This window comes from Benincasa hispida, chromosome 10 (genome assembly GCF_027475165.1).
Source record: "Benincasa hispida cultivar pf3 chromosome 10, pf3_genome.v1.1, whole genome shotgun sequence".
Lineage (NCBI taxonomy): Eukaryota > Viridiplantae > Streptophyta > Magnoliopsida > Cucurbitales > Cucurbitaceae > Benincasa > Benincasa hispida.
Window position 1 is genome coordinate 41,057,821 of NC_143487.1, and position 18,847 is coordinate 41,076,667.

Sequence of the window (18,847 nt, forward strand, 5' to 3'; positions counted from 1 at the left end):
CTTTTCAAATTTGCAAAAAGAATTTTCTTTAATGTTTTATTTGAATGGACGCAAGGTAAAGATTAACGCAATGTGTTCACCAACGCAAATGCATCTTCACAGAGGACAGGCAACAACGCATGCATCCCCGCAACACACCCCTTAACTAACGCATTTCTGGAGGATTGAGTGTACAATATTTCTACCAGCGCAACACTACCTCAACATAGTGCATTTCGCTAAGGATGGGCAAAGGACACATGCACGCGCAACATACCCCTCAACTCAACGCAGTTGAGTTGGGTGAATGCAAAGCGTATCTTGTTGGTTCAAGATGCGTCCATTATCGCCTTGCATACTGGTTGTTGATTGTTTTATTTTATTTCTTTTCATAATTTTTATTATTATTATTTTTTTCTTTTCTTTTTTCTTTTTTTTTTTCATCAACGCAAGCTGCCATGACTTGCGGTAATAAATTTTTCCTGATTTCTCACTCATTCACCAATTAAAGAATAACGCATTAACTACAGAAAGTAAAGGAAGTAAAGACAGCACGGAAATAAATGCAAGAAAATCAAATGAATCTTAAATTCATAAAGTCATGAAACAAAGTAAATGAAGCAGTAAAGACAAAGTTCAGAAATTCATAAAGACAGGAAATAAAGAAAGCATTTAAACATAGATGTGAGATATGGACTGGAAGATGATTTCCCTTGAATGAGCGCAATCCACACCTCTGCAGGCAGTTCAGCTTGCATGCCCAATGTTCTAGGGACATTTCTCCTTCCCATTAGATCCTAGGGCTTCAGAGTTGTTGGGCAAAGTTCCTGGTGCTCCATTTCTCAACTCAGATGCCAGTTGGCCCACTTGGATCTCAAAGTTTCGAATTGAAGACGCTTGCGCCTGCATTACTACGTCATTTTTGTCCATATACTGTTTAAGTAGGGCCTTCAATGAGCTTCCAAAGGTATTTGAAGATGAGGGTTTCTGATTATGCGATTTCCTTCGTTGCCCCTGGTTTGAATTATGGTGAAAATGAGGAGGGTTCCCTCGACTACCACTCTGATGGTTGATTGGCCTGGCTTGGTTAGGATTACCTCCCCAACCGAAGTTAGGATGGCTCCTCCAGCCAGGATTGTAGGTGTTGCTGAAGGGGTTGTTTTGGATAGCGCATACCTATTGGATATTTGATGGGCATATTTCTGCTACATGAGACCCTCCACAATTAAAATAACTTATTACGGCCACTTAAGCCGGTGCAGCGGGTTGCACTGATTGTTGGGAGATGGCTCCTTGATTGATTGCCATCGATTGAAGTATGGAGGTCACCGCGGCCATCTGTGCAGCCAATGTGGTCATTGTCTCCGTAGGGACAATGGCAGTTTCATTTTTTCTTCTTTCGACGCCTCTGCCTCCATAGCCATCATCAATCCAGTCATCCATGTTCCGCAATATGCGGTCAAGGATGACCTTGGCCTCAATATATGTCTTGTCCATGAAACCTCTTGTCGCGAAAGCATCAACAACAGCCTGCGTCGATCTGTTCAGGCCGTTATAAAATGTCTCCATCAAAACGCAATCAGGTATCCCGATATGCGGGCAGTTCTTCACCAATCTTCAAAGTGCACTCAAGTGGTGCTCAGGGTCTCATTGTCCATTTGTTCAAAGTTCAGCACGTTCTTTCATTGCCTTACATTGACGGCCGGTGGGAAGAACTTCTTCATGAATTGTTCAACCAGCTGATCCCATGATGTAATCTCATTCGGCTCCAGTGAGTGAGCCCACCTCTTGGCTTCATCCCTCAAGGTGTAAAGGAATAAATACAATCTAATATTTTCCGGGGTAATGCCAGGTAATGAGAAGTTGCCGCACATTTCGACAAAACTGGTCAGGTGGGCATGCGGGTCTTCACCTTGCAGACCCTCAAATTGCCCTGCGTTCTGGATCATTTGTAGCATGACCGGTTTTGTTTCGAACCTTGCGTTCTCCTCAACAATAGGCCTCAAAATTCTGGGTGAAAAGTCGTAAGGGTTGGTCACCGCATAGTTTCTCATGGAAATGTTGAGGTCAGCGGCTAGGAAAACAGGATCCTGCGTTGGCCGTACTGCCCCTTGATTTCCTATGGGAGCCATATTATCGTTATTATCTGCCATATTAGCTGCTTTCTTTCACCTTGCTCGATTCTGACATGCCCGTGTGTGAAAGGTACGCTTGATCTCAGGGTCAGCTTCAAATTCTTGTTTGGTACCAGTACTCATAAACTGTCAGACTGATCTCCGCGTTGAACAGCCAATACAACGAGATCTGTCCTGCAAAATACCACAAACATACTCAAACAATAACCGTTAACCAATCCCCGGCAACAACACCATAAACTTGTAACTTGTAAAGACATAGATATATATCTTCTATTGCCATAAACTTGATGATATAGATATGCCATAAACTTGACAACATGGAATGTATTCTAATCTTATGATCTTATGTCATACAACGCATGGATGAATGATGACTTTATTTACTATATGCGATACTACTTCTAGATATGCGTTATTAATGAATGCTCTTGTAGTATGTTGTGCGTTGTCACAAGTTTCCTTGCGTTGGAACCAAGTATAATTCCACCGTAAGTTTCTCGGTGTGATTCAAGGTCGAACACAGGAATTGTTTTAGGTTACATGCATTACATTTGTGATATATGTGACCGGGGGTTTTTCAATTTGTAAAAGTTGTGTGTACAGGTATTTAAAAATGTGATAAAGTAAAGATAAGCGATAAAATGTGATAATAAAGTCAATTGCGATAAAAGTAAAGTGCGATAAAATAAACCTAAGCTATGATGATACATGATACAAGAAACCGAGGTTAAGATTGACTGTGAATATTATACAAAGATCGTGTTATGCAGTGGCAAAGCTTATCTGTGAAGCAGAAAGAGAAAGGATAATTAGTACAAACATCGCAAGTTCCTTAATTGCATTAAACAAATAAGTACGGTTCCGCTTTCCTTTGTCGTACACCTCTCGGTGATCGGCCGCGTTCCCACATCTCTGTTGTGAAACAGGGATGAACGTAATGAACGCAAGGTTGCTTCCATCTTTGGAAGTACTTCTCGCTTTAGTTAACGCATTCTTCTAAGCTTCTCTCGACAGATTAGAATGGCACCTTCACTTCTGCTCTCACAAGTGAAGATGTCGTCTAGCATGCTTTAGCTAAACATCTTTATTTCTTTAGCACAGATTAAGTCACTTGTTTAATTCATATTAATCACCAAGGGATTAAGAAAACATCGTGGAGAAAGCGATTAATGGAGGAACGGAAGTAGACAGAAAGATGGATATGACAATGATCAAGACATTTAACTATATAATCAAGTGTCTGATAGATGTTTGTGAATGAAGAGATTAAGAAAATTAAATGCAATTGATGAATAAGAGTTAGAAACAAATACAGATGAGTGCCAACTTCTTGACACGGATCTGGATGGAGAAATCGCTTGCCGGCATGTGGATCAAATGGAAGGAAGAGTTTCCCTCTCAGGCTTGCTCGTCCAGTAGCAGAGATCTAGGTATAGTGCTTCACGGCGGGGATTTGGCAGATTTACACTGAGACTCACCTCTCGGCCTTGTCTCTTCTCTTCTCAAATTTTCTCCGATCAGCACTCAGCTCATCCTTTCTCTCAATAGCCTCGTATCAAATAGCCCCCATATCAAGTATATCTTTTCAGTGGAGGGTATTTATAGGCAAAAAGCTTTGACTCTTTGACTTGTGGACCCTACTTTATTGTTATGGAAATTCCGAAAATGGTGGAATAAATATTCCTTCTGTTATGTAATCAGTCCGTCGAATATGCACAATGGTTAGTTGTACACGTGTCACAATCCTCCGCATTTGCGTTGCTCATTTGCATCTTTCAATCATATGCTGGCATGCGATGTTGTTTTTATTACCGCATGCGGTTGAAATTCAGTTCTGGATCGACTGTCGCATGCGCCGTCATTGCATTGATCGTTTCTTCATTGTTGATTGATGGGCGCAATGCGACGGAGATGCGTTGTTCAATTTCTCTTTGAGCCTTGATCGCAAGTGGTGACTTGATTTCCTGCAAAATAGAATAGAAATATTCTTTTCTACCATCTTAATGATGTTAGTGGGTGTATTTGCAATAATTCATAATTATTGTATTTCTTAGCTAATTTCTATATAATCAACGCATACTCTCTTTTGGCCGCAATATCTGAATAAGGCAGCATAAATAACTTGTATTTCTACAAGTGCTTAACTAGTTTGGTTCCTATTTCAATTGGATGACCTAGGCAACTTAGTCTTAATCCTGAGTGTATTATGAACTCTTGTTCATGAGGGATTATCCTTTGATTTGTATAGGTGAGAATGCTCAGTTTGCCGACTCAATAAGCCTAATTTTGGGGACAAGACTGAGTGAGGAGCTGGGAACATAATAATACAAGATGAAATTCCCTCATTCCCAACTTCAGGGTAAGTAGATGAATGTTCCCTTAAGTTGTGTCTTTGGGACTTGAACAAAGGATCATACCCCCTCATTGGTCGGAAAGGGGTTTCTCTTTATTGGTTGGACCATAAACAGGTTGTTCGTTAAAGGAGCACTGGTACTTAAGGAGTCAGAGGTAACCCAAGGGTAGAACAGTAATTTGACCCAGTAGGCATTAGAACACTCGTGAAGGACTAATTTGTTGTTATTGTTTATATTCTGGATACAGAAATATATCTACAGTGCGAAGAGTGCAGCTATCGGTCTTTAGTGGAGTGCTCAATAGTTAATGAATATTGATTAATTTAATTAAAGAGTTTAATTAATTAATCTCATATCATTAGAGCTTTTAATCTGTATGTCCATAAAGTCCCCTTGTTAGCTCATTAAAGGAAAAGAGAAATGATTTGAATTGTTCAAATCAATTGATGCAATAACATATTAATGAGATTAATATGATATATTCAATTATAGACCTAATCTATAATTAAGAAAGAAATATTTGAATAGGATTCACGTATTAAATTCTTATGAATTTGATTCATAAAGAATTAATTAATTAATTTTGAGAGGTGGAGGCAAATAAACATATGATGTTTATTAATTAATTAAATATATATTAATTCGGATTTAATATGGTTATTTTACTAATGGACTAATTAATTAAATAATGGTTATTTAATTAAATTAGCCCTAAGGGTAATTTTGGAAAGCTATGGAGAAGATCTCCATATAAATTTGTTATTTTGCCCAAATTAGGGCACGGGAAGAATTCATTTGGTGAAATGAAACCCTAGCTTCCAAATTAATCTCCTCTCAAAATTTCTGTTCTCCATATTCTTTATTCTTCTTCATCATCCAAAGTGTAGAGACCACTCTCCTAACCTTTGATTCCTAAGAGAATAACAAGGTCTCACTTACAGTAATGTCCATTGTTCGTTGGAGAATCGTTATGGACAAGACAACGAGGGAATCGACGAAGGTATGTGATATTCTTCTTCCCCTTTTTACTCTTCAATTAGCATGTTGATTTATTACATGTTTGTCCCCTGTTTAGTTCTGTTTTATGTGTTGATTTTGTTTCATTTAAATTGAAAAATCGAAATGCAAGACATTCACACACTTTCACTTGGGATTCGATCCCAACAATTGATATCAGAGCCAATTTCTTGCATTTCGCTCTTCATATTTTTTAAACAAAATCTAGCTTAAAGGTAGGGTTTCTATTCTACATTTTGAATGTTCGAGCATCGATTTGCAATATTCAATGTTTATGAGTTTTGGCACATAGTACTTGTATTTTAATTTGAATAAAATGTAAAGGTCCATTGTATTTTGGGCATTTAAAGTTTTTCTTCGAGTTTGTAAGTCCATGTCGATCGTGGAGCAAGTGTTGCTAAAAAAGGGGCATTCTACCCAACAACGTCATTGCGATATGAGGTGGAAGGCGCGATGCTTTGTCTATTCGAGACTGATGTGCTACTGCAGGCGCTGCAATTAGTATATATAAAAATCGCGCCTTTAAATGTTATCAAATTTTTTGTTGGTTTGTTGGTTGTAGCCTTTGCTTGGTGTCGTGTGTTCAAGTTTTGCTAATGTATTTTTTTTCCTTTGTTTTTTTGTGTTTTTTTTATTTCAATTAATTAGATTAATATAAATTAGTTATATTAATTTAATTAATTTTAGAGTGTCAAAATCCTGTCCAATTAATTACTAATTAATTTAATTATGCATGAGATATACGATTTAAATTAGTGTTGAATGGTGCATAATGTATGTCATTTAAATTAAAATCCCACTTAGGATAAACATGTTCATGCATCATGTCCAAATATAAATGTTATATTTTTAGATGCATGATTAAATTAACATGCTCATGCATCTTAATATAAATATTATATTATTTAGATGTATGGTACATTAAGCATGTTTATGCATCATACAATGTTATATTGTTATGATGTAGGATGACATGATGGTTGATGATGGTTAATGATTGTTAAATACAAGAGTTATATTTTACAATGAAAAAGGAATTTGCATTGTGCATGACACTACTTAGATTAATATAAACGATATATTTGTTCAATGACACAAATGCAAATGTATAGATTTTATATTTCATTATTTTATAACAGTTATGAGTATAATGAAATTAGAATTAAAATTTATAACTAAGAGTTGCATGCAAATATAGGTCCAAATTAATTTTAAATGGTTTAAAATTAATTCATCTAGACTTATGTTGGAAGTTTTTCTAATGAGATTATAAATAGATTAATCTTTTAATTTGTTTTGATAGGATTAAAATGAATTCCGTTGAAAGATTAAATTTATAAGATAATTGCCAATAAGGGACCTTTATCTAAGGAATGTTTTGTTCAAGCGGGGGTATTTAAGCTCACGGAAATAGAACACCTCCATCTGGAAACCAATCTGGAAGGTGAATTGAGCAAATATTTTATAAGCATGCAATAAAGGATTGATTTTATTATAGAGATTAATAAATGAAATCAAGTATTGTTAAATCATTCAATATAAATGTATATTGAGCAAATTAAAAGGACTTAGATAAATTCATTAGTCGGTTTTACTAAGTATAATAAAACCATAAAAATTATATGCTCGGCTTCGTGTCGCCCTAGGCGTGGCCTCCCTTCGGAAAGTGTTTTCATGGGTCAATAAAAAGGTGAATATAGAAAGAGTGCATATTAAGTGGGAGAGAGACGCATGTCAATGTATCCTATGGTCTCCTCCATTAGGTTGCATCGTTGATTCCTATGGTCCGCCTGCACGTCGTCCTGGAATAACCATCCCTTCAAGGGCCTGATCATAGGAGTCAAAACAATGCAAACTCCAACAGTGGATAGGGTTTCTTAGGATAATCTTCAACAGTTGTCTTTCGCATCCCCTCCTAGATTCCCTTTCAACCTAGAAGGAAGTGTGAAGACAGTAGATGCCAATCTTTTTATGACATCTACTACCCATTCCCCCTTAAAAAGTTTACCTTAGGCCTAGCATATTGGTTAAGCACTTAATTACAAAAACATAAAATTTTCGCTAAACAATTCCATTAACCATACAAAATACTTAGAGACTCCAGGCACACAGAAAATACATACAAACATATTACAAACACAACCATCTCCAGGATTACTCAGTAGTGGGCTCTCAACTTAAGTCGGTTTCTAGTCCCTAGTATGCATATGAAAAACTTAGCAAAATAAGGTAAAGACCTAAAGTTTCTCTTTGACCCTCAAAACTTGATCTACTCGTGTGGCAGACTGGCATATCAGCTAGGCTCTGGGGTGTAGGCCGTTATCTGGAAGGAAAAAGAAACATTGGAAAAGAAAAGTGAGCTAATAGCCCAATGAGTGACTTATTTTAAAATTTAATCAACAAATGTCATTAAAACGTATAACTTCTTTAGAAGTTCAGGGTTTATATATGTTTACATCATAAAACATAAAAATCATCATAATAATTAAAAACCCTGAAAACCATGTTCTCACTACAAGAGAACCTCCTTCACTCATCAATTCTTAATTGAGGAGATCCCTTTTACTCAATCACTCAATGTCGAGAATCCTTGGTTGGTGTGGAGTAATCTCAACACAACTAACGTCGATAACACCTACGTGCACGGGGTTATGCCACAAAAGCTACTCATATACCCTGGATACACCATACCTGATGGAATACAAGACATACGCAGCGGAATTGGGATCTAATTACACTCTAATTGCTTCTAAATTAAAGGATAATAGTATGCAATTGAAGGAAAAACAGTGAATTAAAAGTGTAGAGATGCTACCTTTGAAGCTCCCGAAAGCCGCTTCTCCTCGTTGAATCTCGACCCGAACTCTTTTGGACCACCACTATAGTTGACCTACTATCCTCTGGACTCAGAACCGAGTTGTGAGACCCGGTGGATGAAGAGAACCGAGAGAGAAAAAATAGATGAAAATAAGGAATGGAATTTTGAGTAGGTTTGGGTGTTTCCTTTTTTCTTCACAAAGTTGTAATTTTCCAGCCAAATATCAGAAAACTAATATTCAAAATGGCAAAAGTCTTTTAACTAAATTGAAAAGCCCAATTTATAGAAAAAAAAGGCATGCAACAATTATATGAAAAAACTTCACAAAAAACCCAACACCTAGAATCTACTCACTTAGTGGGCTTAATGTCTCCACTATAAGCCAACACCTAGCCCACTATTTTGTTAATGGAATTATCCAACAAAAGTTTGGATTTTCCCACTAACTATAGTCAAAGAGCAAAATAGTCATTTGGTGAAAGTCAAACTTTGACCAAAAAGTCAACATTTTGACTTTTTATGATTTTTCTCGTGTTGACTAATTTTGACCTCCTGAGCATGAATCCACATTCATTTTCTCGAAATTCAAATCACATTTGAATATAAGGTCGGTCAAAGTTTTGACTTTTCAAAGTCAAAAGTCAACTCTTTGATTTTTTACAACTTTGACTATTTCCATCATTTTCGAGCTTCCAAATATGAACGTATTCATATTCTTGATATTTAAATCACATTTAAATATTAAAGCTGTATTTCTAAGCTGAAAAACCCGACCACTATATCACATATACTTGTCGATTTCTCTTTCTCTACCTAATTCGAACAATTCGAATTATTCTATCATACTGTTCTAAGTTTATTCCACATGAGCTAGTAGGGGAACCTAATGGACCTATAGATCATGGGCTCCAAGATCCAAGATTAGCTAGCTAAACTCTTTAGACGGAGCTAATCAACATTTGTTAACTAACGGGTCATTCCATTAAAGTCCCGTAGTTGCACTCCCCTCACTATAGATATATTTGTGTCCATTTGATATAACCATGATTAGTAAGTTAATCCTTCACAGGTTGTTCGTAATCTTGGTTGGGTCATAAAAACCGTTTTACCCATAAGACCACATCTTGTTCCTTAAGTTCCACTTATCCTCTAATGAACAATTGGTTTAAGGTCCAACCTATAAACCAAATCCCTCTCGGGCCAAGGAGAGGGTGGGGCCCCTTGTTCAAGACCTGGATTCAGTACTAAAGGGAACAACCTATCTACTGTCCTTATAACGGGTAGGAGTGAATTTCGTCTTGCACCCTATGTTCCCAACTATCCACCCGATCTTACCCCTGAAATGGGAGGCTTATTGGGCCAGCGATATTGAGCTGCCCTCACCGATGCAGATCTAAGGATAATTCTGAGTGAACAGGAGTTCATAGTTAGCTCAGGATTAAGATTAAGTTACCTAGGTCATCAATTAACGAAATAGTCAGTTTTATACATAAAACGGTATTTAAAACGTAAAAAGTGACTATTTCATGGTTCAGTCTTATATAAACTCTTTACATAGGATAACCCCACTCACATATCTCTATATGAACGATTCAGGATCACATCGTTTGTACTATCTACAAAGTGGGCCGCATCCATAGTGTCCCCAGAATAAGGCACCCAACCTAATTCATATACTATAGACCATTTTGACTATATATTTGAACTTGATCCACATTTATGTCACTACATAAAGTTCAAATTACATTAAATAGCCTCGGAACCTTAGTTTATTGGATTTAAGATTACAATTTCAATAACAACTTTATCGAAAAATAAAACAGAATATATTTATTAATTTACAAACTACGAGTTTTAGGACATAAAATCCAACAAACTCCCATTTGGACTAAAACTCCTAGTGGAGTATTACAATGTTGAATTTAAGTGAGAAATATATGAGTACAATAAACATATGAATACAATAAACTAGGGCATATACCCAAAAATTCTCCCACTTGTCCTAGTTTACAAACTTCATAGACCTAGACTCTGTAGGTGACCTTCAAACACTTTAGCCGTGAGGACCTTTGTAAAAGGATCAACAATGTTTTGCTCAGAAGATATCTGGGTTACTACAACGTCTCCACGATGTACAATCTCTCGGATCAGATGGTATTTGCGCTCAATATGCTTGTCGTGCTTGTGGCTTCTTGGTTCTCTTGAGTTTGCACCTACACCACTATTATCACAATATACGGTGATAGACAGATGCATATTTGGAACGACTTCCAAATCTGTCAAGAATTTCCTCAACCATACTGCTTCCTTTGCTGCTTCACAAGCAACTACGTATTTAGCTTCCATTGTGGAGTCCGCAATACAGTTTTGCTTTACACTTCTCCACACTATTGCTCCTCCATTAAGAGTGAACACTGATCCAGATGTAGACTTTCTAGCATCTTTATCAGTTTGAAAATCAGAATCAGTGTATCCAGTAAGGATCAAATCCTTAGTACCATACACGAGCATGTAGTTCCTCGTTCACCTAAGACAATTAGGCTAATTCCTCAGGCTGTGTAGACCTCCTATGGGTGTTTGTCCTCACAATCACACCTTGTTACCCACACACACGGTCGTCCGAGGGTGCTCAAGAGGCGTCCCACTCACCTACCCATTCAACACATGCCTCGCGTGCCTAGTCGTGTCACACAGCATATGCACAGCGCCTAGCCGCGTCACTCAGCACACATAGCACAATCACACACCTCAAGCCACACTTACTACATAGCATACACAACCATCCTTCATGCTGTTCATCACTGCATGGCCTTGACCGAGCAGCTACTCACTTGTGCTTGGGGTGCAACAGCTTGCTTACTCAACCTATCAGTTTCCTAGGTTTATCTTCCAGTGTAAATAACTCAAAATTTAGGCGTTTTCTTAAAAAAATTCCTTCAAAGAATTTGTTCCCACATGTGATAACTAACTTACTTCAAACTTTTAGCATCAGATTCCACCTGAAAAACTCAAAATTCTCAAAAATTTGCAGCCTGCACAAGTGATCTGAGAGCCTTGCACACTTGGGGAAATCTGAAATTCGAAACTTGTTCCTATGGGAATTTCTGTCCGACAACCCTAAGTCACCTTCGACACTCCATACTCTTTAATTTGGCAGCATTTCCCTCTCTTTGGCACAAGGAAAAATCATAAAGTTGAGCTCCTCATTTTATAACTAAGCTTGCATGAATATAAGTCCTCTTAATGTGACACTTAGGCCATTTAATTTTGGTTTAAGGCCTCTAATCCTGCCACTTAGTCCTCTAACTAATTGTTAAGCAGGGTGCTTACACCACCTCATCGCACTGCCCCTACATGGCCACATAGCCTCCTTTGCCAACACTCGATCGCCTTAGTCTTGCCTTGCGACCATCGCCCTTAGCCTTGTAGCTATCGCTCTTATGTTCAACGCCCAGGGCTCAGTTGCTCTAAAACTCGTGGTATGTAAACAATGGAGCTTATTGTGAAAATTCAATAAAGGTGTTATTGAATACATCTATTACTTGAATAGAAATCCAATAAACCTAAAAGTCCCTTAACTATTGGATGAATACTTAAATTTTATGTGGAGACATAAAGGTGGATCAGGTTCGAATAAATAGTCAAAATGATCTATAGTGCATGGATAAGGTTGAGTACCTTATTCTGGTAACCCTATTGGATACGGCCTGCTCTGTAGTTGTTACAAGGAGTTGTAAAATGCTACAAACGAAGTGATCCTAATTCGTTCATGTTGGAAATGAGGAGTGGGGGTGTCCTTGTGTAAAATAGTTTGTACAAGATCCAACCACGAAATGAGTCACTCTTACTTTATAACGTTGTTTACTGTTTAAGACTGACTATTTCAAAGCGATGACCTAGGTAACTTGATCTTAATCTTGAGCTAACTATGAACTCCTGTTTATCTGGGATTGCCCTTAGATTTGCATAGGTGAGGGTTGGCTCAACAGCGCCAGCTCAATATGACTACCATTTTAGGGGTAAGACCGGATAGATAGCTGAGGACATAAGGTGCAAGAGGGAATTCACTTCTACCCGCTTAAGGGATAGTAGAGAGGTTATTCCCTTAAGTGCTGATTCTGGGGCTTGAACAAGGGATCCCGCCCTCTCATAAGGTATGAGAGGGACTCGGTTTTGTGATTGGATCACAAAACAATTGTTCATTAAGGGATCAGTGGGGACTTAAGGAACAAGAGGTAATTTTGGGGGTAAAACAGAGATTTGACCCAGTTGTTATTGCGAACAACCTATGAAGGGTTAACTTACTAATCATGGTTATATCGAGTGGACGTAATATATCTACAGTGAGGGAAGTTCAATTATGGGCTTTAGTGGAGTGACCCATTAGCTAATGAATGGGGGTCAGATCGGTTTAATTAGTTTAGCCAATTGATCTCGGATCGTTGGAGCCCATGATCTGTAGGTACATGAGATCCCCCTACTAGCTCGGAAATGTATTAGCTATAGAGTAATGTGATGAGTTAATTTGAAACGTTCAAATTAGAATTAAACGGAATTGGAAAAAATATATTTAAATATGACTTAAATATATGAAGATGAATTTGTGTAAAAATTAATTTAATATTAGATATTAAATTAATTAGAATTATTTAAATTGTTTAAATAATTATTTATTAATTTTATTAGAAAACTAATTTGTAAAATTAATAAATTTTGATTTTAGAAATAAAATATGATTTTAAAATCAAAATAAATTTTTGGATATTGAAAAATAACACAAAACTTGAAAAATGGGTTTTTCAAGTTCATCTTTAACTTGCTCACAAGGAACCCACCACCTCTTCTCTTGGTTTACTCCAAGCATGAGCTGCATCCCATGCAGCACATCTCTTTGCATGATAGTTTGAAATATATTGAAGAGATTGGAGTAAAGAATAAGTGATGAACCGACTGAATTTTTGCTAGAAAATTCAAATGAACAAGGTGTTCTTCAATGGGTTCTGTTCAGTGAGCTTTCTCTATATTCCCTTTGATTCCAGCTTATTTTGAGTCCGACAACTCAATCTAGAGTACCAAGAGGATAGTAAGGAAGATCTTGTGGTGGTTTACACAAGGAGTCAGAGGATTTTACAACTAGAAATGGAGATTTCGTTGGTTCGGCCAAGGTATGTTCATGAAACCCATTATACTCTGTTTTTAGCATGTTTCTTTTCAACACAAAATAAATGAATTAGAATGCTTATAGATCCTGAACTCTTCTGCTGCGTGATGGTGTCGATCCAACACTCTTAACCTCAATGTATCATTGGTGCCATGCCTAGCCACACCGTACAACCATCACGGAAATGCTAGGCTCTATCCAATATGCAACCACCTAGGCCCTCATACCTTTGGTGCTCAGAGGGAGGAGGTTGCTGCTCACCAGCCCCTCAACTAACCTCCTTGCACATTTTATCACACTTTCTCTCATGGTTATGCACTAGTCCCATTCGTTGAGTCTTCAAGCCATATACTTCTAGTGATCGTCTAGACCTCACCCTCGATCAACCTTCCTATCTTCTTGGTAATTCTTGGTGCCCAATATGCAACCACCTAGGCTTGCTTAGTTGCTCGCACACTCTTCATTCCACCCTTATGCGATAAGCTCACCCACACGATCAAAACTTGCATTGTAAGTGCTACCTTCCATTATATGTGAGTACCGTTTCCAAACACTTAGCCAAATTCCCTTCTCTCAACCCTTGATGCATACACACACCTCATCACATGGCATATAAGTATATTAACCTTCATAATACTATAACCTATAAAGAATTAGTAAAATAAGTTGAGAGCTTACAGTACCTTTGGGATCCAAAAATGATAGGGTTAACACTTAGGATGAATTAAGCTAGTTAATGAATCATTGATCGAAAAATAGTAGCCAAAAACTATAGGAATAAGAGTTATTCTGGTATTAGTGATTAGCTAAGGTTGTCTCAATTCATGGGAGGAGTAGCTAATTGCCCTTCGGTGCCTATTGCTCTAAACTTCTGAAGTATCATTGCAAAAACTAAATTAATAGTTTAATTAGGGTTCTATGATTACATGTGTTTTTTCTAAATTGATTGGATAATTAAGTAACGGGTTAAGAGAAATATAACTAATATGATCGATTGGTTGTTATTCATTTTCTTCTTCTTCATTGATCAATTTCATTGTTCTTCACTACACAGGTCAGAGGTTTTCATTCTTCTTCGTTGATTCCATCGATCACAGGTAGAGTTCTTTTTCTTTTCCTTCCTTTACAAACAATTGAAATGAGAAACAGTGAGGAAGTGTTAATACTTTGAAGATTCGATTTCAAATCACCTTCTTAGTTGTTCTTTTTCTTTTGGATTTTGTGACTCTGTTTCTTCTTCTTCTTCTTCTTCTTTTTATTCTTCTTCTTCTTCACATTTCGTAGCCTAGTAATGTCTTTGCGAATGAATTACAATGGTAATGTCTTTGTTGATCGCGTTCAGAATCTTCTTCATAATTCCTTTGCATGCAACGGAAAATGATTAATTCTCATAAACGCATAAAAGACATAACCGAAAGTGCATAAATTTGATGACAATTTGTACTATTATTTGTCTATCTTAGATAGATAAATATAGACACCTATCTTTGTCTATCCCTAATAGACAAAGATAGAAGATCTTCCTTCAATTTATAATAGCTCATATGGTTGAAACAACCAATTCTTAAAATTTTGAACACGATCAACATCTTATTCAACTATTACAAGAAAAAAAGATGTGCATATCTACGCAGCTTACATGAACTCCTCGTTCCAATCAGCACCAGAATCTGAGTAAATCAAATTTTAATTAATAGGCACATGTATGTTTATAAAAACTTGTAAAAAATACAAACAAATAAACAATAATTTGCATTTTTTTTTTTTGGCTTGATTCAACCCAAAATTAACTCTAAATATTCATTTAATATTTAGTTGATGAATTCGAAGGTTTACCAAAGAGACGGATTGATAGACAGATATAAAAGTCTATCTTTGTCTATCACTAATAGGCAGAAATAGAAGTCTATCTTTGTCTATCAGTGATAGACAGATATAGAACTTTATCTCTGACTATCATAGATAGACAGAGATAGATTCTTATCTCTGACTATCTTAAATAGACGGAGAAAGATGCCTATCTCTGACTATTCCTGACAGACAGAGATAGAACTCTATCTTTGTTTATCCCTAATAGACAAAGATAGACGCCTATCTTTGTCTATCTCTTTGTTTTTTCCTTGTTTTATTTTGAATTGAACTTATTACTTTGTATTGTATTGTATCATCAAGATAGAACTACTCATTGTGATTGGGTGTATCGTTGATAGACAAATATAGAAGTCTATCTTTATCTACCAGTGATAGACAGAGATAAAACTCTATCACTGTCTATCTGATAGATATTGATAGACAGAGATCACATTCAAAGTCTGTTGAGTTAAATGTTTGCAAGAAGACTAAAAATGGTATGTTAGGGCATCTCGGTATAAGAACAGTGAGTTATGGATGCTTAGGAAGTACATTTCTAAGCATAACTATCCATTGAACACCACTCAAAGTTGTCATAGGCAAGCTTCTTCATCATTAACTGCCAATTGCTTGATAGATGTTTTTAGGTTCATGTCTACTAATCAATCCATTCCTAGATACATAAGGCTCGTACAAAACTTGGAGTTATTATAAGTTATCAAAAAGCTTGGATGCAAAAAAACATCTAGTAAAGATGTTAAAAGGAGATGCAGTTGAATCATACACCTTGATTCCAAGATGTTTTGAAAAGTTTAGTAAAATGAATCTAGATGTGATCCATTTTACTTAGCAAATTTCTATCACTGTCTATCTATACAGTTTCAGTTGCAAATGGATCTACAAGAGAAAACGAGACCAAGCTAGTAAGGTATAGACCTACAAAGCAAGACTCGTGGCAAAAGGTTTTACCCAAAGAGAAGGGATTGATTATGAAGAAACCTTTTCTCCTATTGCCACCATAAAATCGATTAGAATTCTTCGAGGAGCGAGAATTCAAGCTTTCAAGTGAGATTTCAAGTTTCCAACAAGATTTCAAAGCTTTCCAACGAGATTTTGAGCGAGGAGCGAGTTTTTGGTCGAGTAGCAAGTCTGAACTAGTTTGACTGAGTGAAGACGATCGAGGAGGGCCGATTTGACTAATTTTCTTCAGTTTTGGTCCGGTTTAGCCCCAATCCAGTCTGATTCAACCATATTTGGACCGATTCCACCCATTTTGATGTCTTGAAGGTTCAGTTCAAGTGATTCGGGTCCAGTTTGGGTCGATTCGAGCTATTCTACACCATTTTTAAGTTGGTTATGGACCGATTTTGTAATAATTTAGTTATTATGCTTGCCTTCGATGCCAAGGCGGAACCATATCAGTATTTTTTTTAAAAAAATAATTATGCATGTGATGTATGTTGTATTTAAATTTAAACATGTTTGTGCAGATTGTATGTCCTTTAGATTTAAAAACCCACCATAGGAAGCATGTTACATGCATTATATATATGTTATAATCTGTTATAATGTATAGAATGCATGTTTAGGGTTTTTGTTATTTAATATAACTGTTATATTAAATATGAATGCCTTTGATATATGTTGTGGATGTAAGAGCATGTCTAATTTTTATAAGTTGTTATAAAATTGAGTTAGACATTAAAATTTATAACGAAGATAAGATGCATGCTCACATAAGTTAATCACCCATTTTAATAAGTTAAAATAGGTCGACATCTTGTAAAACCTATTTACAAACTCAACCGGTAGATAATCCTGTCTAAGGCTGGAGGTACTTAAGTTGATGGTCTACGAAACACCTCCTACCTGGGGATTAAACCGAATAATTTAATGTTGTTAATCGGTTTTATAAGCGTACATGAGCGGTGTGAGGTAATAAAACTATTTATCACCTAGACATTGTAGGTTAAAATCCAGCTATAAATGTTATACTTGGATAAACCACTTAGACTTAGGGTTGTTTTAATTAGCCGAAAATAACCTAAGTATAATTTTACCCATATTAATAGAACACTTCAGTGGGAGTTTAATAAACTTATATATGATGAAGTTATTAGAACACATAAGTGGAAGATTAATAACATATACGATGCATTATTTTTAGCTCTCACATCTCTAAGAGTTCACAATCGAGATTTAAACGGTACTTCGTGTCACCCTAGGAGTGACCTCCATACGGAACGTATTTTCATAAATTTGGATTCTAGTGAATAAAGGGAAGTCATTCAAACATAAATCAAATATATGATAAATAGATTTAAACTGCCACATCTCCACATAGTTCACACCGTGAGATTCATATGACGTTTCGTGTCACCCTAGGAGTGACCTCCATACGGAAAGTGTTTGTATGAGTCAATAACAAGGTGAACGGGGGAGATAGTTCATAGTAAGTGGGTGACGGATTTGTGTCAACTTGTCCTGTGGTTTCTTTCGTTAGTTTGGATCGTGAGATTCCTAAGTTGCACTTGTTGCTTTGCTTTAGGCGGCCCTTGCTAGTCGTTTAACGACGGCTATGCCCACGAAGTGTTGTAACATAGGATTCGAAACAACTCAAACTCCAAAAATAGAGAGGATTTCTTAGGTCCATTCCCAACCTTGACTCTCCATTTTGGTAGCATAGTTGGGGCCGACCTCTAACGCCTGAAAACGAAGGGTTACACTTACAGAATTACTAAAGTATTAGTAATTTCTGACCAAAATGGTAACAAAACGACTATATGAATAAGAGTTGTTTTGGATATAGTGTTTGGTCAAAATTGTTTGCTTTAGTGAAGGATTATCTGACTGCCCCTCGGTAGCATGTATTCTGACTCACTATAGTATCGTTGCAAATAAATCATGGTTATGGGTACATTATTACTTGTTTTGTTAAAACTTGATTTTGGATTTAGTTGTAATTTTCTAATTCGAATTTGTTTGAAATTTTTCAGCATGTCGAATTCTTCTAGAATACTAACTTTCGAATTAGTTAACGATAAAATTAAATCAACAAACAAATTATTAGCAGTTGATATCTTCAAAAGAGTTTTTACAGATGATTGTCTTCTATTTCCCAACACATCTAAAGTTTTGGACAATATAGATGAAAATGCAAAATTCGAACAACAAGATAAATATGATTTGCTTGTTATCGAAGCATGTTTAGTGAAAAATAATAAAACCTGGATAATTGATTAAGGTGCCGCTAATCATGTCTGTACTTTCTCACAGGAAACAAGTTCCTAGAGATAGCTGACAGAAGGTGAATGGTGATGCGAGGTTTCCTGATGCGTTGTAAATGGTGATGCGAGGTTTCCTGGTAAGTCCAAGGTCGAACACAGGGACTACTGAGTAAATATGCTACAGTAAATTTGATTCTCTTGCGGTAGTGAAAACAAATAAGTTGGATGGTGTTTTATTTAAGAATATTTCCTATGCGACGGAGTTCGAATAAAGAGTTGATGAAATTGAGAATTACAATGAG